This window comes from Nycticebus coucang, chromosome 16 (assembly GCF_027406575.1).
Source record: "Nycticebus coucang isolate mNycCou1 chromosome 16, mNycCou1.pri, whole genome shotgun sequence".
NCBI lineage: Eukaryota > Metazoa > Chordata > Mammalia > Primates > Lorisidae > Nycticebus > Nycticebus coucang.
In genome coordinates, this window is record NC_069795.1 from 85,698,333 (window position 1) to 85,714,866 (window position 16,534).

General features: G+C 43.1%; 1 protein-coding gene across 10 annotated transcripts in view; it reads right to left on the minus strand.

The window, feature by feature from the left end:
- Positions 1–16,534, minus strand: part of LPP (LIM domain containing preferred translocation partner in lipoma) — a 730,287-nt gene that overhangs the window by 638,110 nt on the left and 75,643 nt on the right. Inside the window, exon 1 of one of the 10 annotated variants that reach the window (XM_053564335.1) lies at positions 5,842–5,860. The exons of the other annotated variants lie outside the window; for them this stretch is intronic. The gene's annotated coding sequence lies outside the window, so the exon portion shown is untranslated. Of the gene's footprint in view, positions 1–5,841; positions 5,861–16,534 lie in introns of those variants that run through there. 10 annotated transcript variants of the gene reach the window in all.

A 16,534-nucleotide genomic window follows, 5' to 3' on the forward strand; every position in this document is an offset into this window, starting at 1 on the left:
AGAGATCTGAATTTGAAAAGTAACACTATACACGTACTGGAAGGTAACACGAGTGAACACAGGTGCTAAGAAATGCTTTCTACTATGAGCAAAGGCTAAGGCAACAACAGAAGTTATTCTTAAATTTGGATAAACAAAGATAAAAATATTATGCGATAAAAATGGAGAAAAACACTGTAATCAAAGTCAAAAGACAAATTAACAAATCGAGTGAAATATTTATGATATTTCATTATTCATTTATAATATTTCAATATTCATAGATTAACGGCTAATGGACTTAGAGTCCAAAGACTTTTTTTTTTTTTTAATTTATTTTTTATTTTTTTGTAGAGACAGAGTCTCACTGTACCGCCCTTGGTAAAGTGCCGTGGCGTCACACGGCTCACAGCAATCTCTAAGTCTTGGGCTTACGCGATTCTCTTGCCTCAGCTTCCCGAGCAGCTGAGACTACAGGCGCCCGCCACAACGCCCGGCTATTTTTTGGTTGCAGTTTGGCCGGGGCTGGGTTTGAACCCGCCACCCTCGGTATATGGGGCCGGCGCCCTACTCACTGAGCCACAGGCGCCGCCCCAAAGACTTTTTTAATTAAGAAAAAAAGAACAAAAATCCAATAGGAAAAAATGGGCAAAAGACATGAACAGACAATTCACAAAAAATGGAACACATAAAACTAATAAACATATACTTTAAACAGATAAAAAGATGTCAAACTTCATTCATAATAATGTACAAATACTATACTGAGATGCCATTTCTCACCCTTCATAACCTTTACAGACACTCTGTGATTGAGAGATGGTGGGACATTTCCATGGAGAAGAATTTGGCAGCAAAAAACCCTAACAAAACATCTGTTCTTGGCCCAATATTCCCACTTCTAGAAATATATCCTGAATGTATACCTCTAATGACATAAAAATACATATGCATAATATTATTCATAGCAAGAAACCCTATCATCCAAGCATAGGAGATTGGTTGAGAGAAGGGGAGGAGGGCAGGGAGGAAAGGACAGAGGGAAAAAAGGAGGGAAGGAGAAAAGAAGATCAGGTGGGAGAGTAGTGGAGAAAGAAAAGGAAAGAAAAAAAATTTATTTTATTTTATTTTTTATTAAATCATAGCTGTGTACATTAATGCAATCATAAGGTATCATGCACTGGTTTTATATACAATTTGAAATATTTTCATCACACAGGTTAACATAGCCTTTCTGGCTTTAAGAAAAAAAAATTTTTAAGTAAAGCACAAGCTGGGCACGCAGGCTCACGCCTGTAATCCCAGCACTCTGGGAGGTTGAGGCAGGTGGCTCCCCTGTGCTCAGGCATTTGGGAACAGCCTGAGCAAGAAGGAGCCTCTGTCTCTACTAAAAATAGAGAAACTAACAGGGCACAACGGCAGGCACCTGTAGGCGCAGCTACTCGAGCTGAGGCAGAGGATCACTTGAGCCCAAGATTTCAAGGCTGCTGTGAGTTATGATGGTAGGACTCTACCCAGAGAGACACAGTGAGACTATGTCTTATTAAAAAAAAAAAGGAAGGCACAAAACAACACAATGGGGTTGGTTACCAAAAAGATATACAGGGAATAACAGGCTGGAAGAAATACTGGAGAGAGCAGGGCTCCTTTGAGTAGACAGGATTCCGAAAGCATATTAATATTCTACATATTCAAAAAATAAAATTACACCAACCAGGAGAGAAAGAGGGAGACTAAAACTGAAAACAAACTGAGGCAAATGAGCCCAATCTTATATTTCAAATAAACAACAAAATGACATTGGAAGGTAGAGGAAAGACATAAAAAGCGAAAAAAAAAACTAATCCAGGTAATTCCTGAAATGTGTTTCACAATATACCCCCAGTGTTAAGCAGGGTTAGAATTGAGGGAGCAGTACCATGAAAAAAATCTTGAACTCTTTTTTTTGTTTCTTGAACTCTTAGGTTTGTTTTGTGTACTAAATAATATGTGGACAATTACTATTACTTGTGTATACACATATGTGTGTGCATCCATATACTTACAGTTATGTGTACATGTAGGGATGTTATGTACAAAGGGTGCCAAAAAATGTATACCTATTTTAAGAAAGAGAAAAAATATGTTAAATTTGTAATACTCTAGTCAGTTTCACTTCTGAAATTGCAAAAGGTCGTCCATGTGACTTGTATTCATCATTTGTTACCAGTATATATTATTACAATTTTAGTACGGTTTCTTCCTTGGTTAAAATGTTTACACGTTTGTTTGGCACCCTGTGTGTGTATGTACACTGATACATAAAATATATATGTTTTATAGTAAAATTTCCTGATTCTGGCCATTGAGAGGGCTGAGAGAGAAGACACCACAGCAGCAATAAGCACGTCTAAAACTCAGAGTGTGGTTTCTAATACCATTCTCCACTGAGAAAGGATGAGGACATAGTGAAGAAATGGTGGATTTTAGGGCTAGGACAGAGAGAATACAAAATGAAATCAAACATCTTTTTTATTTCAACAGATATTCCAGCAAATACTAACATGCTTCCAAAATCCAATAATAATAATAATAACTTGATTAGTATTAACTTAATAAGAAGTTAAAGGAAAAAAAATAACCACTAAGAAAAAGGAAGAAAAAAATAGTAATGGAGAATTAGCTCTATTTTCTAACAGGATTTGAAAATAATTAATAAATTAAGCCAAATCTATTTCATTCCATGTAATATTTATGTATATAAATGCATATAAAAAATAAGTGCTAACAAAAACAAGAAAAATGATGGGGGGGGGAGGTGGGCATGTCCCAAGGACACATGAGCCAGCTTGAAGGGCCTCCCACTAGCTAAATCTGGGGACAATTTGAGGACCAAAATAATTATATAGCAGGAATAAATGATGAAAGATCAAAACAGAGATCTGAAAGTCTATAAGCTCAAATAGAAGGAGAAAGGAAGAGAAGGCTAGGGAAGAAGGGAGAGAAAGGACGGGTTCCCCCAGTGGAGCAGAAGGCAGAATGCCGAATGATAAACACAAAGGAGATGATGAAGAGGCAAAATCCTAATTTTGCTGCCATCATTCTAAGGACTTGTTCAGGCATGAATTCAGAGGGACATTTTCATGAGGAGCAAAGTAAAGTATCTCCCTGTGGTCTGCTGAATGTAATGAAAAAAAAACTACTCTACAGCGGAGAAACTGGACAACACTTGGACCAAGTAATCAAATTACCATCACTAGTGAGAGGCAGATGAACATCATGAGCCTCCAGAGGAGGACACACACCAGCCGTGTGACATAATAGGGGTGCCTACCTATTTACACGAAGAAACAATCGAGTCATCCAAAATGAGAACGTTCTATTTTCAGAGGGGTAGGGGCAGCGTACTCCACAAAAGTGTCACTGCCATAAAATGTAAAGAAAGGCTGTGGAAATGTTCCAGGAGACTAAAGAGACATATGACAACTAAATGTCCTACCTGATCCTAGGCTGGACTGCACTGAAGGGCCTCTGTCAAGTGGCCAAGGACATACCTGGGCCACTCGACAGAGGAGAAGGACAGGCTGGAGATTAAAGTAAGGAAGAATCAGTGTTAAAGGTAGTGAAGTTGATAACCAGATGGTGAAAATGAAAAAAGGAGATTATCCTTATTCGCAGGAAATATGCTCTGTATTAAGGGGTAGGGAGCCATAATGTATGCAACTCTCAAATACTTCAGAAAAACATTAAATATTTATAATGTGTGTGTGTGTGTGTGTACATACATAGACGGGAGACAAAGGGGAAAGATAATAAAGCTAGGAAGATATAATATTGACAATGAACGAAATCTGGATAAAAGTATATGGGTATGACTTGGACTATGCTTATTTTGCAACTATTTTATAAATTTGAAATCATTTACAATAATAAGCTGAAGAAAAAAAATAACCATTAAGAAAGAGGAGGGGGAAAAATGTAACTGAGGATTAGCTGTATTTATAATAGGATTTGAAAATAATAAATTAAGCCCAAACTATTCCATTCCATGTAATATTTACATGTTTAAATGCATATAAAATATAGATATTTCAGAGCTATACATAAAAAATTGTTTATTTGAATTTCTTAATATAGAAAAGGATCGTATAATTTCTTCTAAAACTCTTGGGGGCAGATGATGCCTCACATGTCCAGGACCACAGTGGCTATATAACTAGAGGTACAATTACAAGATTTGCAGGTCAACTCAAGCTTCTGAAATTCCAGTTCACTATAGTTGCAACCTGAGTACTATTTCCCTTCTAGGAAGTACGAGTTTAGAGTTGGAAGATGAGCTATATCCATCAATTTTTAAAAATCTATTAGCAATGGCCTTTGGGGTTAAAGATTACCAAATGGGTTGGGGTTGGGGGAAGAGAGATTTCTTCCTTATCAAAATACAGATTAAGTCACCATGCACCTCAATGTCCCAGTAGAAGGAAAAATTAATGAGTCAGGCCTTGAAGTCTCCTTGTTGGATAAGTTTGGAGAGGAAAGAAAGAAAAGGATATGAAGGTTAGACATTATGAGGTCAAGAAACATCAACTCAATGGAACTTGATTTTTAAACGGAAACAGGTAAAATATCTGGGAAGGCAGCAAAACCCTCAGCCCTCTGATTCCAAAACAGTCTCTGCTCACTAAAAAAAAAAAAAATATATATATATATATATATATATAATTAAAAGTTATACGGCATCTGAATACCAGATATTATTCCCTTCCAAAAAGCATTAAAATATAAAGGTCAGTTATCTTAAATGGTATTTTATGGCACATACTTTTAAAAGAACTTGAACAATTAAGCAATGAAATATATTCCTTGCTGTCATTTTTAAACTTTCTTAGAAGCATAAAAAGAAAGCACACGCCAGTTTAAAAAATGTTAACCCTTTTCTTTCTTTGCCCAACGTTTATTTTATCTTATGCCTTTTCTGAGTGCATTTCTTGAACATCTGGTAATGTTCACTTGGATGATGGTGAGGTGACAGTGCAGCCCACCTGGAAAGATGTCAACCAAGATGCTATCAAAAAAAGGTATCCAAAATCAAGAATAGATCACGGGCGCTAAACCTTGGGGAGCTTCAAAATAAAACTGAAACCCAGGTCCCACCCGCAGACATTGTGATTCAGATGAGCATTTTAGGGGCCAAGCAGTTTTTTAAAATTCCTCTGAAGATTTTGATATATGGCCAAGTTTGCAAACCATCAGACTAGAAGATTTTAAAATCTTTTGCAATCCCTAGGAAAAGCTTCTAAGTCACTGCTACTTGGCCTTGTCCTGTGATTAACATTGATATCATCATTTTATTTCTCATCCTTACTCAATTTCTACAAAAATAAAATGGCTGCAAACAATATGATCTAATCATATGTATCCTCATATTAATCTGAAACGTAAAAAAAATGTAAAATGGGAAAAATAACACATCAATTTTACCAATCTATAAAAAAAATAATAAGTTTTACAGTACTTTGCGTATGTGCATGTTAGTTTTATCAACTTCCTTAAACAGTATATAAAACTATTATTTATCTTTCCAAAGGTATTGGCTGTCCTATAAACTAGTCTATAAACAGAGGAAGGCCCTAAAAATAGTCTCAACCTTTTTTTCTCAAAGTACCTGACAACTGGCATTTAGGTGTGGGTTGTGCTGCTCACAGATTCACAGATCCCAGGGTATGGGTTGTACTTGGGTAAGGAGAGTTTCCCAAAGGTTGTCTGGGCAGCACCCTACCTTCCTACAGAAAAGATCTCATTACCCCATTTCATAGATGGGTCAAGTGAGGATCAGAAGACTCAAGGGATTTGAGTTTTGTATATTCGGGTCTCCACACTCACGTGGCAAGCCTTTAAGTAGAGGCTGAATTGAGTTTCTTTCCAGTTCATTTGGGTCTTGAGACAACTCGAGTCCTCTCTCCAGGACTTTGTTCACCAATCTCTAGGAAAGGAGGCTGTGGTCTGAGGCAACAGAAGGAAAGAAAAGCCTCAGATGTCAATAAATTATTAAGTCACTTAATGGATTAGTAACTGAGTGAGCTGTGTGGTGCAACTAAGCCTTCATTTTCCTATTACAAAGAATAATTCTGTGAGGAATTAAAGAATTCAGTTGATTCTGTTAAGTAAGTATCCGAGTCCTATTTTGTATCTTGCCAACATCAGATACTGGGACAAACAGGGTACATCTGAGGCCCCTGACCTCTGAGGGACTTCCAGGATTTTATCCTTTTCCAGGGAAAAATTTGTTCCTCAGTAGCAAATGTAGGAATTGGAAAGAATATTTAAGATCGCATGCCCTATTTAAACTACTTAAATCAGGAAGACGTGGAAAGTCAGCAGAGATTTCAGATAAGAGAAATAAAATACAATTGGCATATCTTTATGGAGAGGAAAGAATTCCCTATAATTAAATAAAAAAACACTGAGCTTGGGAGTAAGGGGCAGAAGATGGTAATCACCAAAAAAACTGAAATAAATTGCAGGTTGTCTGCTTCCTGAAGTTATTGAGGCCAATAATTACAGGGGTTTACAGGTAATCATTCCACTTAAAGGGCAGAAAAATGAAATAGACAGCCAGATACATCTCTGTCTGTTCCCTAAATCCTCAGGTACCACGGATTTAATGTTAAGGAAAAGAAAAGTTATAGAGAGTGTCTTATATGATAACCTCATCTTTAGATAAAGGAACAGAGATTTTTTTTTTTGAGTGTCTAAGATAGCAAAATAATTAAGAAGCAGATAGTGTATCTAAGGAATATTATTAGTCATTTCTCTATGAGAAAATCTTCATATCATTGCACATTATTTTATGGTATCAGCCAAGAAATAAAGTTAAAAGCTTTGAAAGTATAGTTCAACAATCAGTCAAGAAATTAAAATCTTTTCATCTTCCTAACAAAACGAGAAGAAGTTGTGGGCCAAAAAACAAAGCAGTAGCAGGATATTTGTCATTATTGGAGGGCACACCCAAATGCAAAGTTATTTTGATCTAAAAAGAAAAAATGTGGGAGTAAAAGAAGTGAGCATGCTTTGCCATTTTATTAAGTTGACGGTGTGGTCTTTATCGTATGGGTGGCATTATTATACAGGCTGGCTTCTGCGAGGAGACCGAAAGGCAGAGGGAGAACAAAGCGAGTGGGCTGAAATTTAGGTCAGCAAACATTCACTGAGCACTTTCTCCGTGAATGGCTCCGCCAGGGCCCATGGGGAGCAGAACCATAAAACAGTATCCCTGCCCACAAACTGTTTAAAATCAGCTGAGGCAGAATCATGCAACCAATTTACCCTAATGCAAGCCTTGAACGATGACCGGAAAGAAGAAGACAGAAATCACTAGCAACAGGCCAAGGATGAGAGACCAAGTTGTCACTGCTGCAGCAGCCAAGGGAGCCCAGATGTGACCCGAGGAGGAACAGTCTACTCCTATTCCATGACGCTCAGTGCAGACCCATAAGGCTCTGTGACTATTGTCAGCCCGGTTCTTCAAAGACATCGAATGTGACGGAGCTAAACAAGACACATGACTTGCTTCCCTCTGCAAATCCATGCCCACTGCTCTTCAACAGTTCAACAGGAATCCATCCCATCCTGCATTCAAAGCCCTGGGGCGGGGGGACATTCTGAGGAGGTCAGAGACACATTAGACACGGTCTGTACCCTCAAGGAACTCACATCACCACTATTCATTCTGCTGACACTTATTAAAAACCTACCATGTGCCAGATGCAAATGTACATGTCCCGGGCTTCAGAAATGAGCAGGACAGGTGGTTTAAAAGAGTAGTTTAATCAAAGGAGGGAGGATGGGTTATCAGATGACATAGAAGCAGCACCTCTGCAACAAATCATTACAATTTGGGAGAACGAAGTAAGGGCTTAATAGAGACAAGTGGACATACAGTGAGAGAGTTCCCTGGGAGGATGCTGAGCAAAGGGTTGGCCTTGGGGGTCTTCCAATTGCTTTGATGAACAAGTGAATCAGATCAGAAAGAAATCTTAGAGGTAGGTATTCCAAGGTCTAACACAGTTATGAGCAGAAGTAGAACTAGAACCTAGAACTCAACCAGAGCCCTAGACAAGTGACTGTCCCCAGGCCCCTTCCCCTCTGCTCTTCTATGTCTGGGAATGGGCTTACAGCCCCCAGCTGTGTCACTGACTAGAAACAGCTCAGCAAGAGGCGCAGACAGTGTTACAGAGGTCCCCACCTCAGCAAGAGGCGCAGACAGTGTTACAGAGATCCCCACCTCAGTAAGAGGCGCAGACAGTGTTACAGAGGTCCCCACCTCAGCAAGAGGCGCAGACAGTGTTACAGAGATCCCCACCACAGTAAGAGGCGCAGACAGTGTGACAGAGGTCCCCACCTCAGCAAGAGGCGCAGACAGTGTGACAGAGATCCCCACCACAGTAAGAGGCGCAGACAGTGTTACAGAGGTCCCCACCTCAGCAAGAGGCGCAGACAGTGTTACAGAGATCCCCACCTCAGCAAGAGGCGCAGACAGTGTTACAGAGGTCCCCACCTCAGCAAGAGGCGCAGACAGTGTGACAGAGGTCCCCACCTCAGCAAGAGGCGCAGACAGTGTTACAGAGATCCCCACCTCAGCAAGAGGCGCAGACAGTGTTACAGAGATCCCCACCTCAGCAAGAGGCGCAGACAGTGTTACAGAGATCCCCACCTCAGCAAGAGGCGCAGACAGTGTGACAGAGGTCCCCACCTCAGCAAGAGGCGCAGACAGTGTTACAGAGGTCCCCACCTCAGCAAGAGGCGCAGACAGTGTTACAGAGATCCCCACCTCAGCAAGAGGCGCAGACAGTGTTACAGAGATCCCCACCTCAGCAAGAGGCGCAGACAGTGTGACAGAGGTCCCCACCTCAGCAAGAGGCGCAGACAGTGTGACAGAGGTCCCCACCTCAGCAAGAGGCGCAGACAGTGTTACAGAGGTCCCCACCTCAGCAAGAGGCGCAGACAGTGTTACAGAGGTCCCCACCTCAGCAAGAGGCGCAGACAGTGTTACAGAGATCCCCACCTCAGCAAGAGGCGCAGACAGTGTTACAGAGATCCCCACCTCAGCAAGAGGCGCAGACAGTGTGACAGAGGTCCCCACCTCAGCAAGAGGCGCAGACAGTGTGACAGAGGTCCCCACCTCAGCAAGAGGCGCAGACAGTGTTACAGAGGTCCCCACCTCAGCAAGAGGCGCAGACAGTGTTACAGAGGTCCCCACCTCAGCAAGAGGCGCAGACAGTGTGACAGAGGTCCCCACCTCAGCAAGAGGCGCAGACAGTGTTACAGAGGTCCCCACCTCAGCAAGAGGCGCAGACAGTGTTACAGAGGTCCCCACCTCAGCAAGAGGCGCAGACAGTGTTACAGAGGTCCCCACCTCAGCAAGAGGCGCAGACAGTGTTACAGAGATCCCCACCTCAGCAAGAGGCGCAGACAGTGTTACAGAGTTCCCCACCACAGTAAGAGGCGCAGACAGTGTGACAGAGGTCCCCACCACAGTAAGAGGCGCAGACAGTGTGACAGAGGTCCCCATCAGCAAGAGGCGCAGACAGTGTGACAGAGGTCCCCACCTCAGCAAGAGGCGCAGACAGTGTGACAGAGGTCCCCACCTCAGTAAGAGGCGCAGACAGTGTTACAGAGGTCCCCACCACAGTAAGAGGCGCAGACAGTGTGACAGAGGTCCCCACCTCAGTAAGAGGCGCAGACAGTGTGACAGAGATCCCCACCACAGCAAGAGGCAGTGTTACAGAGGTCCCCACCTCAGTAAGAGGCGCAGACAGTGTTACAGAGGTCCCCACCTCAGTAAGAGGCGCAGACAGTGTTACAGAGGTCCCCACCTCAGCAAGAGGCGCAGACAGTGTGACAGAGGTCCCCATCAGCAAGAGGCGCAGTGTGACAGAGGTCCCCACCTCAGCAAGAGGCGCAGACAGTGTTACAGAGGTCCCCACCTCAGTAAGAGGCGCAGACAGTGTTACAGAGGTCCCCACCTCAGCAAGAGGCGCAGACAGTGTGACAGAGGTCCCCATCAGCAAGAGGCGCAGTGTGACAGAGGTCCCCACCTCAGCAAGAGGCGCAGACAGTGTGACAGAGGTCCCCACCTCAGCAAGAGGCGCAGACAGTGTGACAGAGGTCCCCATCAGCAAGAGGCGCAGTGTGACAGAGGTCCCCACCTCAGCAAGAGGCGCAGACAGTGTTACAGAGGTCCCCACCTCAGCAAGAGGCGCAGACAGTGTTACAGAGGTCCCCACCTCAGCAAGAGGCGCAGACAGTGTTACAGAGGTCCCCACCTCAGTAAGAGGCGCAGACAGTGTTACAGAGGTCCCCACCACAGTAAGAGGCGCAGACAGTGTTACAGAGGTCCCCACCACAGTAAGAGGCGCAGACAGTGTTACAGAGGTCCCCACCTCAGTAAGAGGCGCAGACAGTGTTACAGAGGTCCCCACCTCAGCAAGAGGCGCAGACAGTGTGACAGAGGTCCCCATCAGCAAGAGGCGCAGTGTGACAAAGGTCCCCACCTCAGCAAGAGGCGCAGACAGTGTTACAGAGGTCCCCACCTCAGCAAGAGGCGCAGACAGTGTTACAGAGGTCCCCACCTCAGCAAGAGGCGCAGGCAGTGTGACAAGAGGTCCCCACCTCAGCAAGAGGCGCAGGCAGTGTGACAGAGGTCCCACGTCCACAGTGTGAGCTCCTTTGTACTGCTGTCTTGAGCAGCCATGTTTGCTTTTAATCACGCCCAAATTACAAGCCATTCTCAGCCTTCCTCCAGGTGAACCTGATCTGAACTGAATATCAGAATGAATATTCCAGTTAGTGTCCTCAGTGAAGAAACTGAGGCCTGGAGAGACTAAGGTCACCCTGTACTGTCACACCACAGGTAACACAGCCCCTGAACAAAGGATCCAGGCAGCCAGCTTGGTGGCCTATGGCCTCATTCCCACAGCCCACATTTTTGCAGACTCAAGAGCAATAAACTCAGGAGGCCAAGGATCATGCCAAAAGGGTAACATTAATTAACTGTGTATTGTAGAGACAGATCATAAGAAATTAAGACACGAAGAGAGGAAAAGAAACCAATTCACAAGTCTTCACGCAAGCTCCTCAGAGGCCCTTCCCAGATCCTGCCTTCTGCAGCACCACGCCAAGTCCCTGGAGGTTTGCTCTCTAATTAAATTGCCCCAAATCACAGCCATTTTCCTGTCAGTACCCAACAGCAAAGGTGGGAGAAAAGCACAGATTTCTTGTGAATCCTTAAGATTTCCTTTCTGAGTCATGAGAATCTAAAATAACTTAGGGGGTGTGGGGAAACTTTAGGAAGAGACACAGTTTTAAATCAGTTCTCATTAATTTGTCCCACAGTGTGGCTTAACTCCTGAAGACAGAAAAGATTAAGTTTGTAGAGCTGATGCAAAAATGGAAGTTTCTGTTAGTTTTTGTCAGTTGTCACCGCGGCATTTCTTAGTATTTTTCTTACTGTCATTTTTTGTTGTTGTTGCTGTATTAATTATAGTTTGATCAGTGTAGGAACTATTTTGAATCTATGGGACTTTCCTAACAAGATTGTTTTGGCATTTTAAAGTTACTCACATTGGGGGCCTAAACAATATGGCAAGTATCTTTTTTTCCCCCTCTCTCCTTTATACTCAATTTCTAAACAAAGGCGCCATCTGTTCCTTCTCTAAAAACATCAGCCCTTGTTTTCATTTTTTCATTAATAATAATGCTCAAACTTATTTCTAGTTAGATACATGAATATTGAATGTGTAGTGAACTTTATATGAATGATCACATGTTAGCATCAGAAAGGACCTTGGCCATGATCTAGCCCAGTTCTGACTCCCCCAAATGTAAAATGAAGACCCAGAAAAGAGAAGTGACTGCATGGACTATTTGCGTTCTTAGCTCTCTAACCCTTATTATGAGCAGTGAGTGTAAGAACCAGGTCTTGGTTGGGCATGATGGCTCATACTTATAATCCCAGCACTTACGGAGGTCACAGTAAAAGGACCACTTCAGGCCAGGAGCCCAAGACCAGCGTAGGCTATATAATAAAACTCCATCTCTCAAAAACAAAATGAAAAAAGAGCATGGTGGTGCATGCCTATAGTCTCAGCTTTTCGGAAGGCTAAGTGGGGTGGATTACTTGAGCCAAGAAGTTTGAGGTTTACAGTAAGCTAAGACTGTGCTACTGCACGCCACGCCTCAAAAAAAAAAGTGTCTTATACATTTTGTGTCTCCAGTATTTGATTTGCAAAAGTAATTTGCCAAATAAATAAAAATGCTTGCAAATAGTTCACAGGTAGCCGTGGCAGAACTGGGGTCAGGGCTCAGCTCTCCTGCCCTCCTACTCAGTATGTGTTCTGCAGTTTTGTTTAGTTCTTTCTCTACAATACCATACAGAATGCAAGAAGAAACAAATAAAGACACCACCAAAAAGGTATTGGGCATGAAGAGGATAAGAAGCAGGCCTATGGCTACAAGTAAGGCATTTGTTGAACAAATCCAGTAGAAAGAACCAAGTTAGCCATTGGCCACCAGCCATGCACAAACCCATGTTAAGGCTGACCCTCGTATGTCCTCCATATATTTAGGAATTTGGTGGATTCCTTAAACATTATCCAATTGGAAACAATGATCTGTCTTAATTCCAAGGATGGTAAGTCTCCTTAACATCCAATAGCACTAAAAAAAGTGTATCCTGTACCCTGCGACTGAACCTCATCACCCACTGTAACTCAAGAGGACGTCCCACGTCAGAATCATGAAATCCACCAGTCCAAAGTTTTCCAATGAGCAGAGACGTCATTGGAATAAGGCCTTTTTTCCACATGCCTATATGGAAACCAGAAACCTACTGGCATGTTTTTCTTGTTTTTAGAATGCTATATTATTAAATATAGCAAGAATAATATAGCATTAAAGAAAATAAATTCTTTCTAGAAAAGCAAATTAATGGTATTCCATCATCTGAATTGTTTCTACAGCAGTAGTTATAACACAGTCAATAACTCTCTAAAGATTCTGCAAAAATAGGCTGTCCATGTAGATAAGAATGCTGGAGGTCTGAGGAAAGGAGGGTATCTTTTATTTTTAAGTAAAAAGAAAAGAGAAGAAAGGAAAGGATAGGAAGGCGGGAAGGGAGGGGAATGAAAGGAAAAGGAGGAGAGGGGAGGGGAGGCATGTGGAAAAAAAGGTCTTTTATTCCAATGTCTCTGGGGAAGGCAAGGCGAGGGGAGGGGAGGGGAGAGGAGGGGAGGGAAGGGAAGGGAAGAGAAGGGAAGGGAAGGGAAGATAAGGTGCCAGAGGGATAAGGAGAACTCAAATATGTCATAAGCTCACATAAAGTGGATCAGCTGCGGATAAGAAACAAATGAGTTTCAAAATACAAGCAAATCAACATGAATGAATTTTCACACAATTCTGATGACATTTTTTCTCCCAAAGGGAAAGGTGCATGAGGAATTCAAGGGGAAGAAAATACACAGGGAATAAGTAGGCAGCCTCTTAGATCCCTACGGCAGGGACCAACCAGGACGGAGGAGGCTGCTGTCAGGGTCTGGGCCTGGCCGCACACTGCAGAGAAGCATGTGCTTCACTCCACACAGTATCAGCAGCCCTTCAGGCAAACAGCTGCAAAGAGGCCACAGGGGTAATGGACATGGCAGGCTGAACTCAGCTGCATGGGGTCCCCTCCACACCCACGGCTCTGCACTCCTAGGGCACCAGGCTGTCCCCCAACCACTGTCACTCTCACAGCTACTACACAAAACATTAACCCCTCTCTCAATATTTTCCTGACAAAACTTTGCCCATTTCACACACACATGTTCTTGCTGTCATGTCACCTCCAAAAATATCACTTTGGACTTTGCATACATCTCTCATCACATCTAAATGGTTTCTATTCAGAAACAAAGAGGATCCTATGTTAAAGACACATAAAAGATCCACAAAGCATTACTTAACTGGCCTTCACCTCCAAACCTAAATCTTTCAGAGGATTATTTTTAATGTAGCCAAGGAGAGGTGCATTAGCTCAGCCTGTATCTGATCTCTGCCTACGCGTCTGCACATCTCTACAGGAACAGCCTGGGCTTGCACTTGAGCTCTCACAGTCCTGGTTGCACTACCTGTGCCCAACCACGTCTGAGGGAGGAATCCCAAAGAAGGCAGATCCTTTATCTCACCTCAGCTGCCTCTCTGGCTAACTAGGATTTTATGACTTTAATTGTACTTTTCCCAGTAAAGTTTTTATCCAAGCATATTCCAATCTTAACTACTCAAAGTTGAATGATCTTGAGCAGAGCACTCAACTATGATGGGTGCATCAGCTTCCTTGTCTACAAAACTAAAGCAGTCAGATCCAGTAAGCTTTAAACTTCCTTCTAGCTCAAAAATTCTGTGCCTATGGTCTGACCTCTCCCTCTTAGTGTGTTCATCTCCACCTCCCCCCCTCCCACCCCCACATACACACAGACTTGCCCCAAACTCTGAGGCTTATCCAGTCAACGCCTTTGTCCAGCAAGCTGCAAGGAATTCCTACCCACGTTCTCCCTCACTACTTCTTTACCTCAAATTTGATACCAAAAGGATTTTGCAATTAGTTTAGGAAAGAAAAAGCAAGACACACAGACACCATTTACACACAAACCCCACCTTGAGATGAGATCCCCGCAGGGTCCAGCAGTCTCTCCATCGCCCCACCCCATGAAGTAGCCAGCTGCCAGCTCCATGGGCTGGGGAACAGCAACACTGAGTTCCAGCTGCTTGAGTCCAGTCTCTCTTTCCTGCTCTCTGTGACCTTGAACAAGTCATTCTAACCTCTCTGGGCCTCCATTTCCCTAACTGTAAAGGGAGACGTTTAAGACAAAATAAATTCCAAAGTATCTACCAATTTCGATATCCTGCTCTAGAGCTCTGAAATGTCATTAGAAATATCAGCAATCACACCCACCCAAGCACTCCTGTTGGTTGGTATTGGTGTTTACCGATGGCCTCCCAGATGAACCAAAGTCACTTTTGCATGAGGCTGCGCAATCAATACTAATAGCGCATTAATGGAAGCAAATAGTTCTAATTTGTGTTTGTTTATTTGTTTATTTCCAGGCTAAGGAAGTTGCAGGAACCACCTGCCAATGGGTTTTGGAGACTCCCTACCGCCCGTTAGCGGACAATGGGCCCACCTCACATTCAGAAAGTAAAAAAACGATGAAATTAAAACAACAGAGCCAAACACTGAGAAAATGACTTAGGGAAAGTAGCTTGATATTCCTCTGTAAAACTTGTTAATCAATAATGATAGTAAGACAGGGTGATATAAAGTAAAACTAAAATCAGGCACAGGAAAGACTGATTTGCCTGGGATCCCTTTCAGCCGTGTAGTTGACACGAGCGGCCAAGACCATAATACTCACGTTTCTATTTACTACCCTCAACTGACATGCTTAACTATTTGTTTTCTTTTAAATAAAATGAGGAAGCAACAACTGTATTAAATCCATCTGCAAAAAACCCATATTTGCATGTGGAAAACAAATAAGTGGGTGCCTGAATGGGTGATTAGGCATGCAATTGGCCATCTGCACCCCTGCAGGTGTGTCTGCTGCAAGAGCAGAGACTCGCAATAGGGAGGCTTCCCCCACTGAGGACTACAAGTGGGAGGGAACCAGGACCCTTCACAAGTGGACTTGTTCCGAGCTGCCCACTGCTACCTACCGTCCCAGCTCGTGAGACAGTGCCCTATGTCGTAAAGCCGAAAAACGGAAATGTGTTGTTATTCTTTCATTAGAGTTCTGGGCATTCTTTAAATCACAAAGGCATGCTTTTTCCTGAGCATCTTCACTGTGTGCTTACCAAATACAGGCATAACTCTTTGGTTGCACTTGACTTTATTGCACTTTACAGATACTGTGTTTTCTTCAAATGGAAGCTTCGTGGCAATCCTACGTCAAGCAAGTCCTTCGCTGCCGTTCCCCCAACACCAGGTGTTCACTTCACATCTTCCTTTTAACAGTCCTTGCAATAATTCAAACTTTTTCATTATTTTTCAATCTACCAAGTGTTCCAAAAGTCTCCGTACACAGAAAAAGCTACATAACAAAAAACATCTTGGAATGTGTTCACCATGAACAGGAGGACTTCCTGTGTCTATGGCCAGCACGTAGAAAATATTTTGTAGGGCAGCGCCTGTGGCTCAGTGAGTAGGGTGCCAGCCCCATATACCAAGGGTGGTGGGTTCAAACCCAGCCCCAGCCAAACTGCAACAAAAAATAGACGGGTGTTGTGGTGGGCGCCTGTAGTCCCAGGTACTTGGGAGGCTGAGGCCAGAGAATCGCATAAGCCCAAGAGCTGGAGGTTGCTGTGAGCCAAGTGACGCCACGGCACTCTACCGAGGGCAGTAAAGTGAGACTCTGTCTCTACAAAAAATATATATATATTTTGTAAAATTTTATAATGAATCTTTTGCAGATATAGGTACCTTTAGTTACAATTTCCCATTTTCCCTATGTATGGAGACTTTTTGTGCTCTGTGTACTAAGGG